Genomic DNA, 27218 nt, shown 5'->3' on the forward strand with positions numbered 1-27218 from the left:
GAGCCCACTGCCCTCCCATTCATGTACTTCAGCTCATGAAATTCCCAGAGAGTGACCGCAGAGCCCCAAGAGAAACCTCAGAGTCCAGGCGACAGTTCCCTTGGCAGTCCCAGCTCCTGGCCAGCCTTCAAACACTTTTTTAAAATAAATATGATCAGCTCAGTATTGCATGAAGCTGAGAGAAACACGTCTACTTTTTTCTTTTAAGTAAACAAATAATGCATAACCTTCCGTTGGTTTCTATGGAAAAAAAGGAAGGAGAAAGAGAACACTTCAGCTTGAGGGTCTGACAGTGTCAGACACACACATACATAGAGCTTTCACCTGCCCCAGGAAACGCTGCTGAGGGAGCAACGTGGAAGCAGGCCACCTCACTAGCAGCAAGGAAGGCAACCTGCCCCAAAACACCAGCTGTGAAGAGAGCACATTCTGTGGAAGGGTCGGCCACCAGCCAACTGCTCCAAGAAACTCACGGCAGACACGCGGCCGCTCTCGCCCACGTGTGAGAAACGTGCTCTTCTCCACCCCCAAAAGTTATTTTTGTTGTGAGTCACATAAGCTGCTCTACTTTAAAAGTTAGGTTTTGCAAATCATTTCATTGGAACACAACAAAGCCTTACTTTGGCCCCATTTCCAATTTGGAGAAAATACGGGCAATTAAGAAACAAGTTAACGACCAGAACACAAATCCAGAATGTGGGACATTTCACAAAATAACTACTGGCCCGGTGTCTTCAAAAGGTCAATGTCTTGGAAAACAAAGTTGGGGAGACTGTTCTAGACAGTGGTTCTCAAACAAGGGCAATCTACCTGTTGGCAGACACTGGGCAATGTCTGGAGATGGCTCTGGCTGTCACAACAGAGGTAGATGGTGTAAACAGCATCTCACAGACAGAAGGGGAGAGTTACCTGCCCCACATCCAGCTACCACTTCACATCAGGAAACCTTAGATGATGGAAGGCCCCTGGAGCACCCAAAACATAATCACCAGAGAATTCCCCTATCAATCTCTCTTTTAAAGGGCTTCAGGGCCCTCCCTCCACTAGACCTGAAAGCAGGTGATGCTCCAGTCTCATGGGGCTGTGATGGGATGGGACACTCGGAGCAGCCTTGTGGATGCTGAGACCAGGCCAGGGGCTTGCAGTCCATGGAAGGGTTCAGGGTGACCCTGTGTGGTCCAGCATAAGGGAGGAGGGGGACTGTGTTCTTCCCTTTGCTTTTCCTACCAGATGTGAATGTCTCCCTTTATTCTATCCCATGAGAGCGGGCAAGAGGAGGTGGTGGCCACATTCTCTGACTGACCATAAGCTGAGGCCAAGGTGGCCTCTCAGGGAATGTCTGCATGCCTGTTGTGAGCCTCGCAGTAACAAACCTAGCCAAGCCTCAAGGCAGATCCAAATGTGGTCCACAGTCATTGCTTGTGTCCCCCATTTTCTTTGGATGTATAGCCAACGACTTCCATTTAAACAGCTGCCTCTCAACCAACGTTCCTTTCTGACTCCGTGTACCCTGGTATTGATTTCAAACGTGTTAGACAAATCAGTGGGATGTTGCTAGCTTAGCAGCACAGGACAGAATTCTCTTAGGAGGGCATTACTTTCCCAAATAAGGAACATGAAAACATCTGCTGAGCATTTATGGCAGTTTTCCAAGGCACCAGCATCTCCACCTCTGTTTACAACTATCCCCACCGTGGCTGTGCCCTCTGAGTGGTGTGTGAGCCTGCCTAGCAGTGTGCAGCTGCTCAGAGGTTCTGCAGGGTGAGCCGAGGAGTAAGGTGAATGGGTCCACTCACTCATAAGTTCCACATGGAGAGGGGCTTGGGCTGCTACTCTGCCAGTCCCGCCTACCTCCCAGGTCTGTCTGTCCTCAGTGCCATCCCTCACTCCCCTCTACCATCTGTCCCCAACAGCAGGGGCAACAGAGCTGGCAGGGCTGCATCAGCCACATGGCCCCAAACAAGTCACAGGGGTTCCCAGACTATGAGGGTCCACAGGCTCCCCACGGCAAACAGAAAACCCTATGGCATGTCAACATGTGGAGAGAGGCACAGACAGGGAAATGGCTTTTCTCCTCTTCTTTGCTCTGGGCCCTAATGGACCTGCTTATGCAGCAGATATGTGGGGATGAGAAGGGATTGGGATGGTGGTGTGACCAACAGGCCAGGCTGTCAGGGAGGTGCTTCCCACTTTCCAGGGTAACCACCCCAGTCCCTTTAAAGAGAGAGGCTTCTTCTCGGCCTTGGCACTGGTGACATTTCTCTGTGGTGGGATCTGTCGTGTGCACTGGAGGACGCTGAGCCGCAGCCCCCTTAGCTATCTCCAGACATTGCCCACTGTCCCGGCAGGGCACATACTGAGAACCTGCCCCATCCCCACTGTGAGGCAGCCCATCCTGCCCCCTCTTCCCTGCATACCCCTAGCTCACTGAGTTTTATTTTTAGGTTATTCGTCACATGGACGTTTAAAGTAATCCCTGTATTGCACTGTTGAGAATTTGTTCTTTAGGGACATAAATTTTACTGCCATGTACACTTACTGCAGCTATAATCTCACAGGGTTTAGATCGTGGGTTTATTTTTTCATTTACAACACATGCAGTCAATGTCATTTACAGTCCCTGAGGCTACTGATGTGACTGTCCCTGGCATCCAGAAGGGACCTCCAAGTGTGCTGGTCTGCACTCCCGAGCACCTCCTGGGAGGAGAGATGCCCCCTACCATGGCCTAACTGCCAGGAAAACTAACAGGAGGTGTCACTAAACCCATCAGTGGGGCAGCCACACTAGAGGCCTGTCCCTTGCTCACCATAGGCCCAACCATGAAAATCTTCAACTTCCTCTACCTTTTAGATCCCCAATAACTGAGGCTGCCACCAGGAGCCACCTACATCACCTGTGAGACCCAGTGCAAAATACAAGTGCAGGTGCTGTGTGCATACAGGAGGCAAAGCCTTTTCCTTTCTTCTGCGATCACTCTCCTACTGGTCACAGTGTTTTTTATATGCGTTTTCATGCTGACTTCTCAGGCAGGAGATCCAGGCAGGGCCAGTGCAGAGCCTTGAGGATGCCCAGCAATCTTTGGACTCTAGGTGGGGGCTCTGTCCCATGGTGACTCCACCAGGGAGTGACTGTCCTGAGGAAGCCAGACCACACAGGAGCCTAGGCACCAAGTCCCAACATGCTCACTGTCCCATCACACCTCACAAAACACAGACTTAAAGATAATATTGTTAAGAATATGAACACAGTGACCACAAAATATTATGCCCCAAGCTCAGGGTCCCCTTGAGAGCCTGTCACTGCTTCTCCATGCAACCTAGTGCTCATGCACCAACCACAGGTAACCTGCTTCAAGGAGTATCTTTGAGTATGTAGGCTTCTGAGTCCCACGTCACTTTCACAAACAGGATCTCCTTTGCTCCCAGAAGGAAGAGAGCTTCATCGTCTCCCATTTATTGATGAAAAAATTCAGGGTCCATGAAATTGCACCATCTGCCTGAGGACAAAAAGCTTGCAGGTGGTAAAGACAAGACTGGCCAGCCCTTTCCAAACCCCCTTCACTCTACACCCGTCCAGGATTCCCTCAGGTCAGGCAGAACAGCAGTGGCCCCTGGGATTCTACAATGGATGGGTGGGAGGTACACCAGACCACTGCACAGGTTCAAACCCTATCTCTACCTTGGGCATGTTCTTTACTATGCCTCAGTGCTCTCACCCACAAAAAAGGAAAACAGTTACACCCACCCACAGAGCTATGGCCAAGGCTAAAAGAATTGATACAAATCCAGGCCCAGCATGTGGAAGCCCTGGGGGGTGAATGGAAGCTGTTATACTACTCAGCAGGTAACCCCAGCATCTCCACACCTGTTCCCAGGATGTCAGTCCCGGTTCACTTGAGCCTCTGTGCAGGAACATCCCCTCCCCTCCAAGACTGCAGCCCCACGAGTCAGGAATCAGACTGAAAATGGCAGCATGGTCCACCATGCCTGGCCCTGGTTTCCTGGCTTCCTTGGCCTCAGTGGGCCTGGGACCAGGGCAAACCTTGCACACACCAGGAGCTACTGTAGTCATTGTGCCCAGACCTGAGCTGTGCAGTTTGGGGGACAGCCTGTGATCACAAAATAGCAGTACCCTTGCAGCCGCGAGGCCAGGTCCCATTGTCCAAATCCAGTGTCGCTGCCTGAGCCACCCGACAGGCAGACAAGCCAGCACCTTCTCTGCACATGGTTCAAGCAGCTAGTCCTAGATACTTTCCAAACAGACTAGAGGGGAATGTCTGCTTCCCTTTCCCCACAAAGGTGGCCCCTGGGGAGAAGCAGGGTGCAGGAGCCATGCTCAGGGCCAAAGACTGAACGCCAGGGATAAAATGACAGTGAATGTCAGGGACAGGACCCGGGCCACATCAAAACTGCCAGGTTAAGGGAGGAGGATATCCTAGTTGAGCCAGCCCCAGCAAGCCAGGGAGACAAGGCGCACAGACAGGGTGAGATGGCACCCAAGCTGAGGGACAGTCTCTACCATCACCCCCTCTCAGAGGTACCCTGTGATGGTCTCAGTGACTGACCATCCCAAATGCCACTTGACACAGCCCCTAGGGATTCCAGAAGGCCAACTCTGCCTTGACTGACCAGCTGTGTGACCATGAGTGACCTTGAGTGAGACTGTACCCCTCTTGGCCTCTGCTCCTCATCCCACAAAAGAGGCTTTGAACAAAATGGCCTGAAGATGCCACCCTTAGGATAACATAGATTCCCACTACTGAATAACACACACACACCTATGGATCAGCAAATGAAATCCGTCTGTGTAAGTTTCTAGGGTAAGTTTCCAGAAGTCCCACAAGATGGACAGGTCACCCAGCCCTTTTCACTGTGAGACAGCACGAGGTAACAAGGCCAGTCAACACCAAGAGGGGGAAGAAGAATTAGAGAAACCTTCCAAATACTTGGACTTACTCCATTCCAAAATCCAGTGATGACAAAAGGCAGGTATTTTAAATTGGAAGAGTAATTGTAAAAGGCCAATAGCCCACAGGAGGCCCAAAAGCTATTTTTAAACACCTTATCAGAAGTCCAGGTCAAATAAGCACCAAAAACCCCACAAAAATAGTAAGTCTTCAGAAAAATAAAATGCAAAGGCTGAGCTATCTGGCACATAGTCAGAGGCTGCCTGCGGGGAAAGAGGCATCTTTCCAGAAAACGACCTAAAAATAGCTCCAATGAGAGAAATCTCGCCACGTATGCCAACGTTAGGTGCAAATGGGAACTTAATTAAACAGGTCTCTGAAGAATGTGGGTTTCCCAAATAAAACAGACAGCTCTTCAAATGCCCAGGCCAGGAAGAGGGGGGTGGGGGGGAATGCCCAGTGGCTGGGCACTGGGAGCCAATAGCAAACACTGTAGTCTTGCAGGACTAGGGTCATCCTTGGGGACAGGGGACACTGCCCAGTTCCTGTGTCCCCTCTTCCTCACTGACACCCCTCCTGCCTTGCTCCCTGAGCATGGCGGCAGGGGAGGAGAATACCTGCAGCCTGGCACACACCCCCACTTACAGACACTCTCCTCACCTCTCTGCCTCCTGAGCACTGGAGGGAGTGGGCAGATGAAGACATCTGTTATTTACCTATTCCTGTCTCCAGTGAGCTTCCCCCACTTCAGAGAGAACCAAATGTGTCTTCTTTTTAACCATCTGCCAGCTGCAAATACATTTGTAAAATGCTTTCCTTCAAAATATTAGGGTTCCTTTCAAAAATCACCTTTTTCCTTTTCACCTCTCCAGCTTCTGAAGAGCTGCCTGTCTACCAATCTGCAGGTGGGGATTCCTGAGGTGGGCCACATCTTCCCCCCTGCCGTCTCATTCCACGGGCTCCTCTTCTTTCTCACTCTCTTGGACTTTTACTCCTTTTCTTTTACAACCAGCATTTTTAAAAAATGGATGTTTAAGCAAGAAATTCTCTGTTTAGCATCAAGAGCTCTGTGAGCTCCTGTTCTCATTGTCCTGACTTCCATAGTCTGGGCACTCAATACTGGGAAGTAATTCCTGCATACCAGGCAGTCCTTAGTGTGGAGAGGAGAAAGTACATCACCTGTCCTAATGATACCTAAATTCCAGTATTTACCTAGTCTTTTTTTTTAAGTTTATTTATTTATTTTTGAGAGAGAGAGAGAGAGAGAGAGAGACAGAAAGAGCAAGTGGGAGAGGGGCAGAGAGAGAGGGAAAGAATCCCAAGTAGGCTCCACACTGTCAGCGCAAAGCCAGACGTGCGGCTTAAACTCACAAACCGTGAGATCATGACCTGAGCCCAAAACCAAGAGTTGGACGCTTAACCGACTGAGCCAACCAGGAGCCCCTCCAGTATTTACCAAGCACACACTGTTTCCATGTGTGAAAGACACACAGCACGTGCCTGTGTGTACAGGCATTGCCTCATCCAGCACAGCCTACTCCTGAGTGAATGCTTTACACCCTTAAATTGGGGCCCTTCACTAGGTGCTGGATCAAATGGCTGTCCTCTTCCTCGGACTCCCACAGACCCAGGCATATCAGCGGGCCTTTCCATTATAAGTAGCTGTGACATACCTGCCATCAGCCAGCTGACAGCTCAGCCAAGAACTATGGCCGGCAGGGAAGTGAGGTGGCACCAGAATGGACCACCGGGAAACAAGAGTGCCTGCCCCTCACAAACCAGGAGGGGATGTCAGGGTGTACAGCCAGCAGGTGGAGGGCTCATGGAAGACCTATCACGGAGTTGCAGTTCACAACTACCATGTTGGCCAGCGGTCCCAAGAGTCAGGGAAGGTGGGTACGGGTGCATGCAAGGGAGATCATACCTTTTGAAAATCCTCCTGGAGGTGAGACATGCAGGAACGAGCATCTCCTGTTTTATACATCCACCTGTGATTTGCAGCTGAATGATGCCAAGTTCCCAAACGTGCTTTGTGATAACAGCACTTGAGTCACACTTTAGGGATTCCACAGACCATTAGCAAGAGTGTGGGGAAGTCTGAGGGCAGTTCATCAACAGCAGCTGTCCATGAATCGAGTGTCCTGTGGAATTTTTATTAGAATATCCTGACATGCAGATCTGGCATATTGTGTACATACACAGGCAGAACAACCTGTTCTAAAGCTCTTGGTGTTTACTTTTAGGAATCAGTCATTCATCTGATGCACCAGAAGAACATGGTCTTTGGACTCTACACTGCCATCATTGTTCACTGGCCAGGAAACCTTGGGAAAGTCTTATGATCTGCCAAACCCTGAGTCTGACCCAGGTTTAGTGAGGAAGCTGTGTAGGAAACGTTCTTTCCAAGGGACTCAGCATTATGCCAATATTTTCCCTTTGTCAGCTAGTTTCATATGAGAAAAAGAATGATTTCGTTCTCAAAATGTAGAGTGTATGTTCACTTTTCTATACAATCATTAAAAATAAATGTAGAGATAGAAACAACCCAAGTTCCATCAACTGATTAATGGATAAACAAAATGTGGTGTGTCCATGCAATGGAATATTATACTTAAAAAGGGATCAAGTACTGATTCCTGCTACAATGGATGAGCCTCAAAAACATTACAATGAGTGAAAGAAGCCAGTCACAAAAGGCCATTCACTTGAAAGCCCAGAAGAAGGAAATGTCACTCAGGGCTGGGGGTGGGCAATGGGGGTGTGGGGTGGAGGGGCAATACAGGGCAACGCAGAGCAATACAGGGCATCTTCCTGAGGTGATAAACATGTTTTATATCGATGGTGTTGATGGTTGCACATACCTGTATCCATATTAAAACCACTGAATTGTACACTTTGAATGTGTGAGTTTCACAACTGCCCCGCTTTCCTTTTGGTGTCAAGAAAAGACTTTTCCATCCACTTTTCTAAGAACACTCCCTCCACTTCTCCCTTCAAGTGGCACTGTCACTGTCCTTCCTCCTACCCTGTCCATGGCACACGGGGACCTCCTCCCCTTGCATCTGCAACCTCACCCTACTTTCTCCCCACTCATTTACATATTATCTATGGCTGCTTTCCTGCTACCACCACAAAGCTTAGACTATATGTGGCCTGCAAAGCTTAAAATATTTACTATCTGGTCTTTTATAGAAAAGACTTGCTGACTCCTGTATCAAATCAATTATTACAATTAACTGGAGATATCTCCCCCACAAAAACGTTTGCTTCCACTGGGCAAAATATCACAATACTCTATATTTTTTCATTATGTATAGCATAGTATTTTGCGTACCATTAAGCATTTAATCAAATGTTTTCCGAATTGAAACTCTAAGAAATGATTAATTTGAGCCTCGGTCTTGCATGTTACACCTGTTGGTTAGCCCATTCCATGGGTGCCAGGTCATTTGACTAAAAACGGAAGGGAGACACCAGACACATAGTGAATAGTTTTGTTTTGGTTTTCTTTTTTTAACAATTTGCGGGTGATTTTAAGTGCACACAGGCTGTGGGAATAAAATGAGAGGAAAAATTCGCACTAAGTCACCACAACATAATTAGGCGCGATGGGAGTTTGGTAATTTACTCGTCCCCATTAGCAATCTGTTCTCTCAGGTGTTACACAACTCCACAGGAAAAAGAATCAACATTTTGGAAGTTTACAACCCATCAGCCACAACCTATAAAAATAAGATGCCATTCTGATTGTAATAGAGGGAAAGAAGATTTTCATCACGGTTTTTGTTAAAGCTCACATACACAGAATTATCCCACCTGATTATAGGAAAGTTGGACGCAACAACACTTACAATGTCTAGAAGCACTTGGAAGTCTCCTCTCCTGTTTAGTTCTGTGAACTCCCTTTATCATAAGCAATGGATAAATTTGTGAAGGAAACATTCTGGTGCCATTTCACACAGCCACAGTTTGCTACCAACTTCACAGAGGCATCCATTATGCAGCTACGTGCAGAGAGAACGAACAGTCTCCAGCCTGACGCCAACTATTGAATGCATGAAGACTGCGATCTTTTGTCACTGTCATCTTGACAACTCTGACAACCTTTGCAAAGCAGGTATCACTTTAGGGGAATTCATAAAAGAACCGCTAGAAGGTCTAGATTAGTAGCTCACGGTGATGCAAACATAAAAGCAATTTTTACTGGGCTTTTAATTTCAACTTTGATTCTTTAATAAGATATCAAATTGATATATTTCCAAGGTATATACTTGTGATAAGCCAGGAAGTTACTTTGTAGGGGTGTATAAAAAATGGAGAATAGTGACATAAATAATATAAGGCTTTTTTTATTTTGTTGAATAAAATTCTTTCGAGGGAAAGTTATAATCTGACCAAGATGGTCATATTTCTCTAGGAGGTACGACACAGAAAGTCAAAAGGGTTGAACACATAAACTGCCTATGGGGTGATGAGGTATCAGCCTGAGCCTGATGATTAAAAGCACAGTTACCACCATGGCACTCCACAACCAGGTAACTCCAGACAGATCACTCCTGGCTGGCCTCACACCATGTCACTTGAGGCTTCTCTATTGCCATGGGGTAACGTAAGCAGCATTTTCCATCCCAGAAGAAACACAACACTGTCAGAGAGGCCACAGAGTCCACCAGGAGCTTCTGCCAGCAGGGACATGGAAGCTCTGTGAGCCCGAGAAGTTGTCAGTTGGGCCATTCAGGCCTCTGAGTCACTGCCCGCACGTGCCCTCACGTCCAGTCTTGGGGAAAGCTGGAGGCTGCGGGTATAGAGCTGCTCCTTCCCTTGGAAGAAGCTTCTATTTTTCAGACTGGAAAGAGCACTCAAAATAAATATATTTTCAGATTCTTTTATTAAATAAAACAGTGCTAGAATAAATGTCAGCTGCCATACAGTGCCCCAGAAAAGCAAATAGTTCTTCTCTTTCAATTATCCTTAAAGCAGCAGCCTAGAAAGTAGAAACCACTTTTATTCTATTCATGGATATCAATAAATAATTAAATTGTAATATTTTGCTTTTGCAGTAGTGTGTCTCAGGATGTCCCAAGAGTCATGTGGACAATGGCACCATATGATGTTGATGGAGAAAAACTCAAGTGGCCCCACACACTTCATGCTTAATCGTGCCCTTGGAAGTTCAGGACAAGAAGGACTTCCTACTCACCACACAAACTTGTCTTACTCTCCCTCCCTTCTAGAGGCAGCGATGGTGACAGGAGCAGCCATGGTGACAAGGGCTGCTGTCTCTCTGGACCTGGTCTTTCACCTACAAAATGAGCCAAATCCAGGGAGAGCACAGGCCCTGAGCAAAGTGTCATATGCTGTCCAGCCCCGATGTGTAGACAGTGTGACCTTCATGTCTTAGCCATGCTCCAGATCAGATGGTTTTTCTTTTCTGTTTCCAGATCTTATAGAAAGAAGAGCAGAGAGATCAGCTGGTGGCAGGTTAGGACCCTGTGATGCTGGCAGCAGGGAAGGCTTGCTGGGTCCAGGGAGCAGGTCTGGTTCTCAGAAGTCCCCTCCACTATTGTAAATCACATACTGTTTTTCCATTCATCAGAGCTCTAAGGGAACATGTGACTGCAAGCAGAGACCCCTCATTGCCCTCCTGGGGAAGGTGAAATGAGTGGAGGGAATCCCCCCATGTTGCACACCCGCTGAAAAGGGCACATGTGTACACATATATTTACATGTATTTAGCCTCAAGCACCATCTTGAGTTTTTTCTAGACAATGTCCATTTTCAAAAGTCCAGAGCAAAACGATTTGCTAATTCAGACTAAATAGAAGCAACTCAATGAGTTAAATCAGAATGATGAGCTTTTTTAATTGACAAGACCTGGAATTTCAAGTAGATTTTTAAAACTTAACCTCTAAGATAAAAGGTAAACTGATGCCTTTGGGAATAATTTGCCATAATGACAAAGAAGTGGCACACATTGAAGGGACTGAGGTCTTATCTGTCTTCTTCATTTTGCAGCTCTGAAGCCCAGCACAGAGTGTGGCCATGGTGTTTAGTAAATTGTGCTCACCAACCTTACAGGCCGGGCCAGTGCTCACAGACAGCAGGGGCCCAGGGCCAGGGCGCACTCTGCCTGTGGGAGCCACACTGACTGGACAGGTCCATAAACAGGGGAGGCAGGTCAGCGGTCTCAAGTCTCCCATCCAGCTCCAACATTTTTTTATGTTATAAAATAAGTAGACCCACAGAATCACACATTTACTAAAAATAAAACTAAACTCTGGCCTAATAGCTGGCATAGCAAGACAGATGCTAAATTAGTAGGCTGAATATAATGCAAGTAATATTGGACAGGGCCCTTTCTCTCCCACACCCTCCCAAATCCTTACAAACGTGCAGTAGGAAAGTGTTCGCTTCAAAGTCGTAGGTAGGTTCCTTTATTAGGGGAAGAGCTAATAAGATAGGTCTCCTACAGTGACATCATAGGATTCTCTATCCCAAAGTAAAACTCCATTCAAAATTAACTTTTTATTCATTTGGTGGCAAGGAGATATTTGTTTTAGCAGTTGTTGGAAATGTTAAACACAAATGAGCTCTAAATCAGTCTGAGTGACCGACCCTACGTACTCTTCATATACAATTTGAACTTGCACAGAGCAGTCTAGCAAATTCATTTGGTGGCAAAGAGCATACACTCTAATGCCTCACTCCCTGGGTTCAAATCCTGGCTCTACCTCTTAGTGTTGTGTGACCTCACCTAAGTTACTCAAGTCCTCATCGGTACAGTGGAGGTGACAGCAGCACCTCCCTCTAGGATTATTGTGAGGATCATGTGAATTATCCCATGCAAACACTAAGAAGGCAGTACGCACTCCAGTTACCACCATCTTGGTCCCAGCAAGGCAAAAGTGTAAGTCTCAGTAATGACATTTTCAAACAATAGGAAAATTACTGAAAGGCACATGCCAAGCATGCAGAGACACTGTCTGCCCTCACTCTGGGAATGTAAAACACAGGCGATGACACCGGGTTACGTGTACAAAACAGCCATCCAGTGACTAAGGGGATAGAAACCACACTAAGAATGGCATGAAATGTGCTCACAACAGCCAAGGCTAGGCCACCGCTGGCTAACCAAAGGGGAATGGAGCCAGCCCTAACAGAACCAGGGGAAACAATGACTAACAGCAGAACAACAGACCATGTCTACACTGATGAGTTACTTGGCCGCTTCTAGGGACACAAGAATGCCTTTAAGGAGGTGACACTGTCTCCCCATTTCTTCTAATGCTGTACAGGTTAATTCTAACACTATTAATGTACCAATTTAATCATCAAATATCACAATATAAAATCCTGGATGAGTTTTGTCTAAAAGGTATCAAGTTCCCACTTCCTGTCCAGAACGCTTCTTTTTCACCTCGCTGTGTGCCTAGTGAACTAAGTGAACCAGGACTGTCCTCCACTATCCTGGGCAGGGCCTGGCTCAGGGTTCTTCGCAGTCCCTGGGGGTGGGAAAACCAACTCCTGCCCAGAGACACTGAGGATTCCGGCCCCCCCCCCCCCACTCTGTGAGAGTCACCAAACATCTCCTGGTGACGTCTGTACTTCTCAACATGTTCTGTTACTCAAGTAAATGTGATGTCCTCCATTTATTTTGTTACATTAATTTGCCTCTTCAGATTAAGTATTTAAAACAAGACTTTTTATTTAAGTTCCCTGAAGAAAACAAACACAGCTGTCTTCACTCTTCTTTGAAGCTCTAACAATCCAATTTTCTATTGTTTAAAAAAAATCCACACACACTGAACTCATCTTACGTGGGATTTTATTCACATCAATTCAGAAAGAACCATTTACCTGCAGCATGTCCCTGTCAAATCATTCTGGTCAATATACAGAAAAATAATCACCCTTCAAGTCCCAATGGGAGAACTTTCAGCAATCAGAAAAAACATCTCTGATGAAATTCACAGTGTCTACCAATGCACATATTCTACTCTGGTCACATTTTATTATCTTGATGGCAAAATTCAGACTCAAACAGAGGAAATGGAAGAACACAAACAACGATAAGGGGGTTCCATATTTTAACCATGGCTGGTGCAGCTGCAATATAGGTATAACATACTACTCAGAGGAACCCACAATTTTTTTCATGTTTTCTTCATGGAAATAAGTGGAAAATGTAAACATTTTTTTATACTCTCTGTTGGTTGAGGAAGTCACTCTTAATGACAAATACCAACTTCTATGCAGTGTTCTGGACAACCACTCAACAGTCTCATTGGGCTTGGCAAATGCTTTCTTATCATGGCACAACTCCTAAACTCAGCAAACCCAACCAGCAAGCACTGCTGGGGCCAAAACCCACATATTCAGTGGGTTTTCTCTCAGAAGGAGGTGTACCTCCAGGAAACAAGGATGGGGATCCAGCCTAGTGTGGGATGTGGGTTTAGAGGCTTGCTCGCTCTAAGGAAGCTTGTGAAGGTACAGAAGCACCCCAGGATGGGGCGGAGGCGAACAAACAACCTGGGGAGGAGGGAGCCTGAGGCTGAGCCATGGTTTAGAGCCCACTCCCTCCCACCTTGGCCCAGACCAGACATGACTGGAGCCCTGGGCTGGGGCCAGCACTTCCCCTAGGGGACCACTGCAGGGGGCACAGGTGCACCAGCTATGTCTGCCTTCATCCCTTGAAAAACTGCCATTCTGTGTTTCATCCTGCGAGGAAACTACAGGCATTTCTGCAAAAAATGTCTATTTTTAACAACAGGGATATGAATTTGCTTGTTGGAGAAGGTGGCGCTGGGGTTGGGGGACAGAATTTAAAAATGGTTAGACCAATCCAAAAGTCTCTCAGAACTCCCAAAGGAGAGAGAAGACATTCAAAACACCCTAGAGGGAGATCCGGATCTACCCAAGCACCATAGCCAGGTGCCAGCCAAGGCAGGCCTGCTCAGCAGCGCGCCGAAGCATGAGAGAGAAGGTGCTCGCAAAGCCTGGGACATCACCGTGCAGGCTTAAATACACACACCACACTCAGGGAGAGACTGTGGCACCCAGGCCAGCACCCAGCACTCGACACACATTGTGCCATTTAACCTCACTAAAGACTGCTACATATCCATTTTATAGCTGAGAAAAACTGAGCTTTCTAAATGCTGAGGCACTCACCTACAGTCAGGAGCTGAGATTCCAGAGCCCATTGTCCCAGAGACAATGTGGCCTCGTGGGACAGCAGTGACTCAGTATGGGCCCTTGGTTCCACTCCTTATTATGTATAAGGCCTTGGACAGGTAATTTAACCTCTCTGGGTCTTACCTCCTTATCTGTAAAGTAGATAAATTATTCCTGACCTGACAGACCTCTTGTAAGGATCAAAGACTCCATGCAGAAAAGTACTGGGAGGCTGCATAAGTTTTGTTTTTGTTTCAAGGGGTGAACTGTGCATTTTCACAAAGAAAATGAGTGAGCAGACAGGCAGGAGAGGAAGACATTAATTTCTAGATTCTTCTATTTAAAAAAAAGGTAAGACTAAATTGGGAAGAGCTAGTGTAGGACTCAAATGTTCTTATGCTCTTTTACACACAAAAGGCACAGCCTTCAAAAGGCCCTTGAAATCTCTCCAGGCTTCAATTTCCTATCTTTAATGTGTGGGTGTTGAACTGTACCACATGTGCCTAGATACAGGGCAAAGCTGTGTTTCCAGAATCACTGGGGCTGCAAATGAGGAACCAGCCCCTCCTGGACTTCCTATGCAGACTCACACATTGGAAAGCACTCTACCAATTAACTTTGTTAGCAAAACCAAAGAAATTATTTGAAGGAAACACACAAGCCTGAGACTAACTCAGTCAACAGGAGTCTCAGGATGAGCTTTTTGCGAATCACAATATAAGGGACAAAGTTAACACAGAGTCAGTAATTAATGTGAAAGGAATGGCCCACATTCCAAGTGCTATCTGATATTATCAACAATCATTTAAAGATCACTTTAAAAAGAAAAATAGAAGCTAACGGTTCCAGTGTTGGATGAATCAGTCATTGTGGCTCAGAATAAAAATGATTAGAGTATGTTCCAAATTGAGTGGACAATACAGAAAGGTTGTATGTATGAGGTACAAGGAGTTCAAGTGTGGTATGCAGGGTGTGAGGTTCATGGGGTGTCTCTGCTCACCATGTCAGTGCCCTACCCTCTCCCCAACCAACCAGTCCTTGCATCTGTGCTCAGCTCTCCCTGAAGTGAGGACATTCACCTGGGTTTTCTTGCTGCTAATGTCTCTGCCCTTCTCTCACCCTACCCTGCACCTCCATTTTGAAAAGCTGGGAAGAGGACAGACATATACTAGCTGCCTACTATGGGCCAGATGCTGGGCGAGTGCTTTCGGGTGACTCATCTCAGTGAAGGCCCACGACAGCTCTGTAGGATAGTAACTTGTTCAAACCCACAAAGGAAGTAAGTGATAGAACAGGTATTCAAATCCAGGTCTCCCCAAACCCAAAAATTCCCCTCAGCAAAATCTAGAGCTATACTGTCCAACACAGCCATCAGCCTTAGCTATTGCACACATGAAATGTGACTGTCTGAATTGAGATATGAAGGGTAAAATATAAAATAGATTGAAGATTTAACTCAAAAGAGGAATGTAAAATGTCACATTACTAATTTTTATGTTGATTACGAGCTGAAATAACAGTTTGGATATATTGGGTTAAGTACAGTATATTATTAAAATTAATTTCACCTGTTTCTTTTCACTTTTTTCTTTAATGGTACTAGCAAATTTAAAATTATGTTTATAACTCACATTTGTGGCTTACATAGAATTTCTTTTGGGCAACACTGATCTAGAATACTAGAATGAAAAGTCTCAAGCCTCTGGAAAGTACCATCCTGGTATAAGAGCCACAACACAAGGAATAGCCAGGAGTCTGATACCAGATGAGATTAGACGTTCTTGACAAATGATAGAATCGGAGCTTCAGCTCTCTATATTGTACTGTCACTTTGTTTTGTTTTGTTTTTTTAAATTTCCCACAAGCTTTGTGTGGATGCAGTTTTATAAATAAATTAAATAAAATCATTTGAAAAAATCAAAGAAAATGTGTCCCACAAGTCAGTCCTGTTTAAGGATGACATGCTCTGAAACCAGAACATCTGGTTTAAGGGCATCCGCCATAATAAAGCCACCAGCGGCAAAAATTCATGGGAAATTTTTCAATTATTTTCTGAAACATGAGAATGAAAAAATATTTTTAAAGTGATATAATTACATGTGTTTTTAGTATGTATAATTAAATAAGCTAAATATTAGAAATGCATATTTAAGCATTCCATTTATACTCCCAGAAATTAAAATGTCCAAGTTGGCCTGATATTCTTTTTAATTTTCACATAGAAAAAACAGGACATCATTTCAATTGAAACTCACTTTATATTTAGACAAGTATGGTAGTTGACAAAAAAATGTATCAGCAGCCTAGACTCAGGACATTAGAATTTAACTGAAAACCATCATTTATCCATTCATTGAACCCCTTACTCACTGGTCCATCCAACAAACATATGTGTGCAACTTCCACGTGCCTTCCATGTCCCAAGCACAACAGGGAGAGACACCTGGCTATGTGAGATGAAGACTCTGTAGACAGCTTTGTGAAACTTCTTCAGGCTCCAACAGGTATAGCATTATTTTTAAACACTATTCTGTTTAAAGCATATACATGTTTATCACATAAAGAATTTTTTTACTAATCCAAAATCAGGATCTTCTTCCCCATGAGCAGGGAGTGAATATCACTGAACTAGTTAATGGTTCCCATCACTGCCAAGCACGGAGGCCTGGGGAGGCCCACTCAAGTCCCTTACAGATGTGGCAGTACAGCTGCACTAAGATCTGAAAGGAAAGCAGAGAATATACCAGCAGTGTAAGCTTAACACCTACCCAGACATCAAACAAAGGGGTGCAGATCATGGAGCAATGGTCTTCAGAAAGTGGCATGGAGGAAGCATGCCCAGAGATGCAAAGAAGTCAACAGCAAAAACAAAAGCAGGGAGGGGTAGAATCCTCTGGCTGGAGGAGGAAGAGGTGTGGGGAGCATATGAACCAAGGGGTGGGAGGCCCGAGTACCTAGTGAGGAGTTTGGACTTGATGTGTTCCGCAACAGGCATCTACCACGGGTTCTTAAGGCAGAGAAGAAGTAAAAGCAGGTTTGATGACAAGGAATCTGGTAAAAAGTATGTAGTACAAGACAGACTGGAGGAGAATGGGGCTGCAGGTTTCTAGGTTTCTCATGCTGATGGTGGTGGTATATGTATATATGTGTGTGTTTAGCAATGGACTCCTTTCTTTGCACAAAATTTTACATAGCTAAATGCAGCACAGTATTTGGGACTGGAAGCTGAACAGAAAAAGCACATGAGCAGAAAACTGGTGAAATCTGAATACAGTCTGTAATTTAGTTAATAGTAATGCACCCATGTTAATTTCTTAGTTTTGACAAATGTGCCATCGTAATGTAAGCTGTTAACATTAGGGGAGACTGGGTGATGGGTAATTGGGAATTCTCTGTACTGTTTTTTCAATTTTTCCATAAATCTAAAATTATTCCAAAATAACAAGTTTTATTTGAAAAAATTTGACACGGAAGTCCAGAATTAAAAACATATGATCTGGAAGAGCCTGCCCACTCCACTCCTCCCTCTCACTTCTTCTGCCTGCCTACGTCTACAGAGGGTCCTTCACTGAGTAGCCCAGACCTTCAGAGGGGTGCCTTGCCAAAAAGGGACAAATACAGGGATAAGTGGGCTTAGAACTTTGTCAACCTCAGAAACCCAGTCAGAGTAAACCTACCGCAGGCCCTAAATGTTCTCCACATGTACCCTGCAGTCCCTTCCCTGTGAGTCGGCTCAGAACTCAGCCACGGAGGCCCACATGACTGCCTTGTCAGCTGACTGGACAGGGAAGTCACCTGATCCTAGAGGAGCCAGTTTTTTGGCTGGATAATGGCCTACATGAGCCTGGAGCGCATTGTGAAATTATTCCAGGGCCAATATAATGGTCTCTTTTGGGAATGGGAATCACGAAACAGGACAAGGATAGCCACAGACACCATCTGCCAAGTCAGAAAAGGCAGCATGAGCTAGAGGAAGAGAGAAACAAAGACTGTGAGCAGGAAAGGGAGGAAACAGAACAAAGATGTGAAGTGGTCAGTGGTGGAACAGGAAGAGAGGGAAGATGGCAGGTGGGGCACAGCCCAGCCATATGACTGGCAGAACAGAGAAACTCACATCCAGTGGGTTAGTTGCCCCCTCAGCCAGTTCTCCTGTGGTTCCACCCCTTCTGAGGCCTGGTATTCAGCTGTGCAATAAGCTTACAATAAGGGGAACCTTACAATAAGCTCCCACCACTTGAGGTCTTTGAGTCTGTTTTCTTGCAACCAAAGGAGTCTTAAAAAAAAAAAGCCTTTGGGCCAAAACAATCCAGCTTCTGGCTTTAATGCCCTACTTCTTAATTTTCAGTGATTTTTTTTTTTTGTTCCCTTATTTTCCTCCTACAAGGAACACTTTGAGGGTAGGAGACAGTGCAGTTCAGGCAAGAAGGCCCTAGGCTGGCAGCGAAGAGCTCCTGGGACTCCCGCAGCTCCAGAAGCATGACCCCAGGCAAGTCATGGCCTCTAGGATTCTGCTTCTTCATCTATTGCAGGAAGAGTTTTTTGTCTGTTTTTTCAAGTTTATTTATTTATTTTTAGAGAGAACCATGAGATCGTGACATGAGCAGAAATCAAGAGTCGATCGCTTAACCAACTGAGCTACCCAGGCACCCCAACTGCAAGAAGGTATTAATCTTGGTCTCACTCTAAAAGGCTCCTGACCACTATCCTTGACATCATCCTCTTACACCTTGACCATTGCTTCTAGAATCAGAGAATGAAAAGGGCTGCTTGATGGAATAGGAAGTAGAATCTCATTTTGATTGTCTAGATTTCTACAGAGCTATGAGATATCTGTTTTCCTGGTCAGAGACATTGTACATCCTACCCACTTTCAGGTGTCAAGGCATCTGAGATTCTTCTGAGGCTCAGTCAAAGGATGTGAATCCCATTTTACTTACAGACTCTCACTCTGGTTAAGCACACACATACACACACAATATTATAATCTAAAAGAAAAAACACATTTCTTTCCTTCAAAATCTCCATACACACACAAAAATTAAACTTTAATATTTTACACTTAAAAGAAAGTCCATAACCACTTTCTCAGGAGGTTTCCATGAAGTCACTATTTAATTCATTTATTAATTCAGTGAAAACGTACATATTCATTTCACTCTAACACAATTATTTTGCTCATTAAACATTTTGTGCTGCCAGAGACACCTATGAAATCTAATAAGCAGTTTCCCGAACTACACAACATGCCAATTAAAAATGTTAATTATATCTAAATGAACAGCACAAGAAATTTAACAAAGTGAATTCCAGGGAGGGAAAAGAGAAGAATATGATGTTAGCCAAGAGCCAGGCAGTTAGCTCTGCTTTTCTCTTCTACCATGGACTCTTTTGATTCTAAAAAATGCCATATTTGAGCTCAATAATCTTGGGCCAAAATGTTAACATAATACATAGCAATGTTGGGACTAATCTCTGAGTAATATACTTACAGAATATAAACTATCCAAATATAACGTGTCTAGAGCATCTGCTACAGATGATGTAGGGCTCACGCTGAGCCACAGTGCACTGTTACAGCACAGAGGCAAATCAGAGAGGACCCACCCTTATTTCTCCAGCATGTTCAGTATATATCAGGCCTACCAGAGGCACTATGTATTCATTTGGGCCCTTCAAAATTAAATAGAGAACATATGTAAAAGAGCTCTAAAAATTAAAGCAACAAGGAAGATAAAAAAGTTCCTACTATGTTCTTGGAGAAGTTTCAGAACATGACTTTGCAATTTATGACTTTGAAGGTATTTTGCTTGGTAGAATGGTGTCTCCTATCTTTTTCTCACCCAAAGTAAGAACTACTAGACTTGCACAAGTACTAGACTTGTAATATAACAGGACAGATTGGGATTACATTTAGGAAGTGAACGTGTCTTTGGTTTTAGGATGTGCTTGTTTCCTTTGCTTATACCTTAACATAGAAACATACTTGAACGATTAGCAGAAAAGATTTAGGTCATTAGGCCTTCCAGCTTTCTGATTAGTTAGATGCTTTGGGAGACAGACAAATCAAATGAGACTCCTGCTCCCTGGAAACTTCCAATTTAGGATGCTTTGGGAGACAGACAAATCAAATGAGACTCCTGCTCTCTGGAAACTTCCAATTTAGTACTGAAATCCCACCTCAAGGGGGGGAAGATGGATTAAACAAACAAGCTTACTTGCTCTTGACCTACAAGTCATCAGGCAGTCAGCCAAAACAAATCAAACAAATTGCTTTGTCTAATAAATAGGCTTTGATATTCCTTACATCTAAAATCTGCCAGAGGATCAAGTGGAAGGGAGCTCCTATAATTTGCCTCTGGAGTATTCCTACTTTAAGTTATCTGAAGAATTTTTAGATTCCTTTACAAAAGCAGAATCTCAGAGTCGTCTAGACATCCAACCATCTCCCTCCCACCCACCACACACACCATGTCATCCTGCCAGATCACTCCCTCCAAATTCCTCCAGATCACTGACTCAAACCTTGTGGGGATCATGCACCCCCATGGGAACATGATGGCCATGCTCTTCAGGAAAAGAAAAGCCCTGCAGTCCATCATAACATCGACTTTACACATGGCAACAAAGGGTCATTCATATCTCCTTCCAAGCCCATTCACAGGCCCTCACGGGAGCCACAGGTCCCAAGTTAAGAAATCCCTGCCCCTGAGCACTGGGTGTCATATGGAAACCAATCTGACAATAAATTTCATATATTAAAAATAAAATAAAATTAAAATTAAATTAAATTAAATAAGTTGACAAAAAAAAAAAAAAAAAAGAAAGAAAGAAATCCCTGCCCCAAACTATTTCATGTGTTTACATGTGAGAAAATAGTGTCTCCTAGTCTGACCCCAGGGCTGGGTGTATCTTTCAAGAAAAGACCTGTCTTTTAAAGTAATCTCACCATCACTGACAAATAGGTCACTAGGTGGGTGACCTTTTCTAGTAAACAGAGCTCGTCCTCTCAGATCTTGGAACAGTTAAAAGTCACTGCCCCTAGGTCATAGGGCAAGTGGGGGACAAAACTAGGAGAAGCCTGATCACCCGACCCCAGTGGAGGGCTCTCTCTACAACACTGTGGTCAGGTCCTCATTCATCTCTTTTCCCACTGCCACCACCTTAGTGGAGGCCAGCATGTCTCATGGAGAATACAAAGTCTCTTAAGTGACCTCCTGCCACCAGCCTTACCCCCGACAAATCCATCCACACCCTCCAGCCACAGAGATCTGTCTCCCCTAAATACACATCATCTCTGCTGAAAGCCAGTCAACAACTTCTGCCTACACAGCAGCCCCCCTCCTTGCTTCTATGCCCTTGATGCCTTTTAATCCAGAAAATGTGAACAAATATTGGTCCCCTAAAAACATAACAAGCAAAAAAAAAAAAAAAAAAAAAAAAACCACAGAAAACAAAAAACAAACATAACATGCCTTTGCAGATGGTGTTCTTTCTACTTGGAGTATCTCTTTCATTGCCATTCATCTGTCTTCTTTCAAAACACCTCCATCCAGCCCTCTCTGAAATGACCTTTCAATTAATTGGCCTCCTTCTCTGCACTTTTATATATTTTATGAACCTCTATAATTACCACTTAACTCAAGCATTACAAAATAATTACTGCACAGTCTGTTCTTCTCCCACTAGGTTGTATATTGGTCATTACCCTTTGAATTCTCAGTATTTATCACTGTGCCAAGCAAAGAGCAGGCACAGAGGAAATGCAGGTAAACTAAGTGAATTTTTCCAAAAGCAAAAGGAAATAGGCCCCAAGTAAAGACAGAGGGTGTCTCATGGACATACATACAGAGTATCATGTGGACTGTGTGGATCTTTTCTCCTTGCTCTTTGATTTGCTTCAATGTAAGTGATCCATACAAATAAAGTATTACCCATAAAGTGTTCAAAGAACTCCCAGAAAAAAATAAATCAGCACTTATCCAATATTAATTAAAATGCAAAACTAAAATACATGTTAAAAAAACTCATCTACTGGCATGACAGCTTGAAGTTAGTAAAAAATGAATTATTCCCTACTTCAGGATATCTTTCTATTAATCCTATAGGTCACACTGTTCAAAATTACTTACTTTAGTCATGCCCTCATACTGATTCTGTAGATCTTCAGGTTTCTCCTCAGATCTCATTTTAAACCAAAGCAATAACATACGATTTTGGATTTGCTGCTTATTGGGCATAGCCAGAGAACTAGCTTTGTTAAGGGAAGCTATGAGCTCACCCTTGTTTGCTGTCAGTAGACACTTGTTGAGTAAATGAACAAGCAGATGTGTAATCCACCTGCCAATCCACAATCCTTCCTGATTAGCAGACAACTGCCAGAAAGTCTGTATTTACTTTCAGGGTGACTGACTTCACCAGCATTTACTTTTCAGTAAGCTAACCCCTTTTATTTCTGTGACAAAGGATGAAATACAGATCCCTCAGAGATTGCATCAAGATAAAGCTATGCAAAGATTAGAGCACTGAAAGGAGTTAGGAGGAATGATAAAATGCAAGCACCAGGGGAAGCAATGGGGAAGTTCTGACCTCCCACTGGCTCTGGAGCTGACGATTCAGATTCCCAGCCTGGATACTGAGTAGGTCCCTGGCTTCAACAGGATCAAATACAACCAGAACTACATGCAGACACGAATGCATTTCTCAGCAGCATCTCAAAATACTTTTAAGTATGGGTTTTCATTGCCAGACTCAATGAGAGGCTGCTCATGGAAGGCTAAAGACAACCGCACAATAGATTATTTTTCAAAGAAATAGCACCTCCCAAATATATTATTTTTTAGGCAACTGGAAAGAATCTCCCCCAATAGATGGCATCACTGTTGAACAAGTCCAAAAGACAATCCAAAATATATGGAAAGAAGAACTTGCCAGCGCTCTTGCCAGTCCTGAAACATGCCCTCTAAGCCCTCAGCTCATGTCTCCACAATACGGCAGTCCCCAACCCTGCCTCGGAAGGTGCCATTGAAATCCCCCATCTCAATTCTTGAACCCCATCTTGCAATCATTTTATCTTCCAAATAAACTGCATTTATTAACCATTCATCTACCAGTTTCTTACCAAACCTATACAATTCCCAAACCAAGGCTTCTGCCCTCTGGATATGAACAGAGTGGCCACACTGAGGGAATTTCAGAAGCCATGTGACAGAGTAGAAAGACCACAGTTCTGAGCTGTAGGGCTCACTGGCCCTTCACCAGCACTTCTGAGCTTCAGCACTGCTCCGTCCCCACCCACACCCCAGCTACAAAGTGGAGGTATTAGCTACCAACTGCAGTGAGAAGAAATGAAAAATATCCAACACCCTGACTGCCACAAAGGAAGCATATCCAAAAAAATTGTTCCTTTTCTACTTCTGCCAAGACAATACAACTTGATCTTTCCCTCTGTGTGTGCTGGCCTGTCCCAGATAACTGTCCAATGTCCACTCAGTCTCAGGAACACTAACATGGCTAGGGGAACTCGCCGGCATCCAGCACCTTTTGGCTGGGAGGCTATGCTGTGTGCTTGGCCTTCCTATGCTGGGGGCACCTGGGGCCACTGCACATGTGGGAACAGTCGTGAGGACACTGAAGGAGCAGCCTACCAGACTGCACTGCTTGGCCGGCTCCCGAGATTTCATCTGAATTCAGCCCAAACAGTATTTTCCACTGCAGATTCCAGTCTCCAGTACTTAGTGCCCACGGCCTGAACTTGACATCTGCTTTAAAGGGCATAAGAGTTGGCACACACCAGACTCCACATTCCTAATGAGAACATTCCAGATGAAGTAACATAGCAAAAGAGCTGAGTTTTAACATCCACTCCCAAGGACAACAGTAGCTTTCCAGCCTCATCTTATGCCTTTGGTGGAGGGGAAACCAAACTGAGATCATCCCAAATGGCACAGATAAGCTAGCACTAGTCTCTGTTCTCTCCTGGACAGTTATACCCCAAAAGTAGACTTCTCTTCCTTGCATTTATGGTCCTTGTCACAGGTCTCCTGTTAACATTCACCATCTTGTGAGTTTTAACAGGCATCAACACACTGATCTGAAAGGTCAGGATAGTAAACACTTGCCCCTTCACAGGACACACAGTCTTTGTTGCAACCACTCAACGCTGCTGTTGCAGCCCCAAAGCAGCCATAGACAATGCGTAAACAAGGAGGCATGGCTGTGTTCCAGTAATAATAACCTTTATTTCCAGAAACAGGAAGCTGGCCAATAGGTCGTATTTTGCCAAGCCCTGGTCTTAAATATTTTCTGTGAGTATGTCCTTAAGTGCAAAGGAAATAAGGAATGATGGCTTCTGTCCAAATTATCCCAAACCAGAATAACCCACCTCTATCTGAAATAGTAACATAGCAAACACCCGGGTCAAGGATAGCTTGGTTGGTTGTTGAAAGGGCCCAAGAGCTAGAATCCAAAGTAGAGAACCCAGGTGTGGGCTCTGCTCCCTCCCATCTGAATTATGAGTTTTGAATTTGGCAACCTTTAAGATTCTTTCCAACTCTACAATTCTGTAATTTTAACACCTATGACTCAGTCTATATTCAATGTACATGAAGGAAATTAGTCTAAAACTCTAAAAGAATATAAATTCTTTAATCTGAGTAAAAAAAAATTATATAAGCTCACTATGAAAACTTTAAATTTAAAAAAAGGAGAAAGAAGAAAGTTAAATTCCCCTTAAGCCCCACCACCCAGAGATGACTTGCATTGGCATTTTGGTGAGTCTTGTCCCTGTCTGCATAAAGAGACACACAATGTTACAATATGGCAAGCACAGCAGCCATAAATAACAATTACATCTACAGCCAATTACTTTGAAGCAATTACTTTGAACTTGCATATTCTTTTTGGAAAAGAAATACTGGCCTCACCTAAACAATCCTGTTCTGTAATATACACTATGAGGTTAAGTGCTGAGATCAAACTAAGGAGGCCACTTCAGCAATCCACGATCTGAGAGTGGTCAGCACCCCTCCCCCAGACCCTCACCTGGGCAGATGTGTCGTGTGTTACCACTTCAAGTCATAGGAAGGAAAAGGAAGAGCTCAGCACAGGGGACGGCCACACCAGACTGCGGACAACTGCCACCCTGTCCACACTCCCCAGCAAGGAGTGCAGCTGATTAACAACATCAACACAGGTGGTAAGGCAGAGACATGGAACAATCAAATTATTTAGAATAACATCTCCAGGAAGGAAGGGAGAGAGGGAGGGAGAGAGGGAGGGGACAAACTACACAATTAAGGGATATTTTTCATTCACCAGAGAGGATAATGTTTGATACTGAAGTAAATATTTTTTTTAATATTTCAAGTTCTAAGCACAGCCACAGAAAAGGGGAGACCACCACAGACAGGGAGAAAGGGAAGTTAAGGTAAAGTACATAAAGAACAGAGGGGTCTGAAGCATTGTGTTGCTTATTTAAACCCAGGAGAAGTCTGAGAGGTGTTTTTCAGGAATGTGCATGCCCAGTGCTGAAGATGGTAGTCTGAGCGGTCTTTCCTGCAGATGAGATGTTCAGTGACTCAATACATCAGCAGCTGTGCTCAAGAAACTTGGATGTCTGTGAGGCTTGCCACTTGGCGCTAATTTCCAGCTTACTCATCAGCACATTCCAGATGGCTTTGATGGGGAGAAACGCTCTCCATCCCGCTTTGCCTCTGGGTCATTTCATTGGAAATGCCGTGCATATCAAGTTTTCTTCTTGCTCCAAAGCAAGCAACTAAACAGGCCATCAGGAAGCCCACAGTCCTGGACATTGCCTTTCACTGGAAAACAGGGGCAACTCAGCTCAAAATCACACTGGAAAGAAACAGCTTTACCACAACCAAAGGAAGGATTTATGATTCAGTTCTCTGCACGTTCATGTATTTTATGGGAACACAAAATGAGGTTTTCACAAATGAATCCATATAAAACATGAACAGAATGCCTTCATTTCATGAAAGAGATGCCAGCTCAGAGCAAGCAATCCACTCTTTTCCTCCCAGTTTGGGAGTGTGTTTAGGCCTCATGTGCCCGGAGGGCCATGTGAAGGGCAGGGGCCCGAGCTGGGTGGGCATTCTGAGGGTGGAGCTCTGGAAGGCATCACCAGGACCAAACTCCAGAGACCCAGACAAAACAAGCCTGGAAAGCCCTGGATGTCATTCCCCAACCAGAAGTGTCTCCAATGCAGTTCTGCACAGATAATAGACAGCGAGAAGGAAATGACACCATCTGTTCTGTGTTCTGATGCCCTTCACTGTCCCACCACAGGTGTGGTGGCCTCATGGTGCCTGGGATCCCAAGTGCTAAGCACCCTTATAAGACAGACAGATAGACACAGAAAGAAGGGAAGGGAAGGGAAGGGAAGGGAAGGGAAGGGAAGGGTAGGGAAGGGAAGGGAAGGGAAGGGAAGGGAAGGGAAGGGAAGGGAAGGGAGGGGAGGGAAGGGAAGGGAAGGAAAAAGGGAAGGGAGGAAGAGAGGGAGGGAGGGAGGGAGGAAGGAAGGAAGGAAGGAAGGAAGGAAGGAAGGAAGGAAGGAAGAAGCAAAAGCATGGAGCATGGGGAAATCATCTTTGGTAGGGAAGAGTATTTTAAGCCAATATCCATCTCATTTTCTCTGCACATGCACAGTAACTAACAGCAAAGTGCATCGTTTTGTTTGAAGATGACAAAAACTCTGAATTCTTAACAGACTGTAGACAAGACACAGATATGGCAAAGAGATAAAAGGACATTCAACCAGACAAATATGCAACCAAAAAAATCTGATGTACTGTTTAAAGTCCGTAAATTACTCAAGAAAAGATAAGTCAAACAGCAGGTATGCTACATGAAAGTAGAACTTCAGTGAACCAAGGCAGGATACAGACTCCCTCCCTCCCATGCTTGGACACACTTCAGTTGCAAAACCTCCCTCCAACCAGGCTTAGTGCTCTTGGGGAGCACATCCTGTATAGCTGGGCACCTCTGAGCCCAGAGCCAAGTGGGGCTTACAGCAGGCAGGGGGCACTGTCCAATGACACAGTGTGCATCCCCTTACTCCTCTCTGAACTGCAGAAAGTGACCCCAGCTAGCCCCATGAGAGAAAGAACATGCAGTCTT

General features: G+C 44.7%; 1 protein-coding gene across 3 annotated transcripts in view; it reads right to left on the reverse strand.

Annotated features, from left to right (window-relative positions):
• The window catches only part of SH3RF3 (SH3 domain containing ring finger 3), a 371367-nt gene that overhangs the window by 308798 nt on the left and 35351 nt on the right, over window positions 1-27218 (reverse strand). The window contains exon 1 of one of the 3 annotated variants that reach the window (XM_042931823.1): window positions 6832-7040. The exons of the other annotated variants lie outside the window; for them this stretch is intronic. The gene's annotated coding sequence lies outside the window, so the exon portion shown is untranslated. Of the gene's footprint in view, window positions 1-6831; window positions 7041-27218 lie in introns of those variants that run through there. 3 annotated transcript variants of the gene reach the window in all.

This window comes from Panthera leo, chromosome A3, assembly GCF_018350215.1.
Source record: "Panthera leo isolate Ple1 chromosome A3, P.leo_Ple1_pat1.1, whole genome shotgun sequence".
Taxonomy (NCBI): Eukaryota; Metazoa; Chordata; class Mammalia; order Carnivora; family Felidae; genus Panthera; species Panthera leo.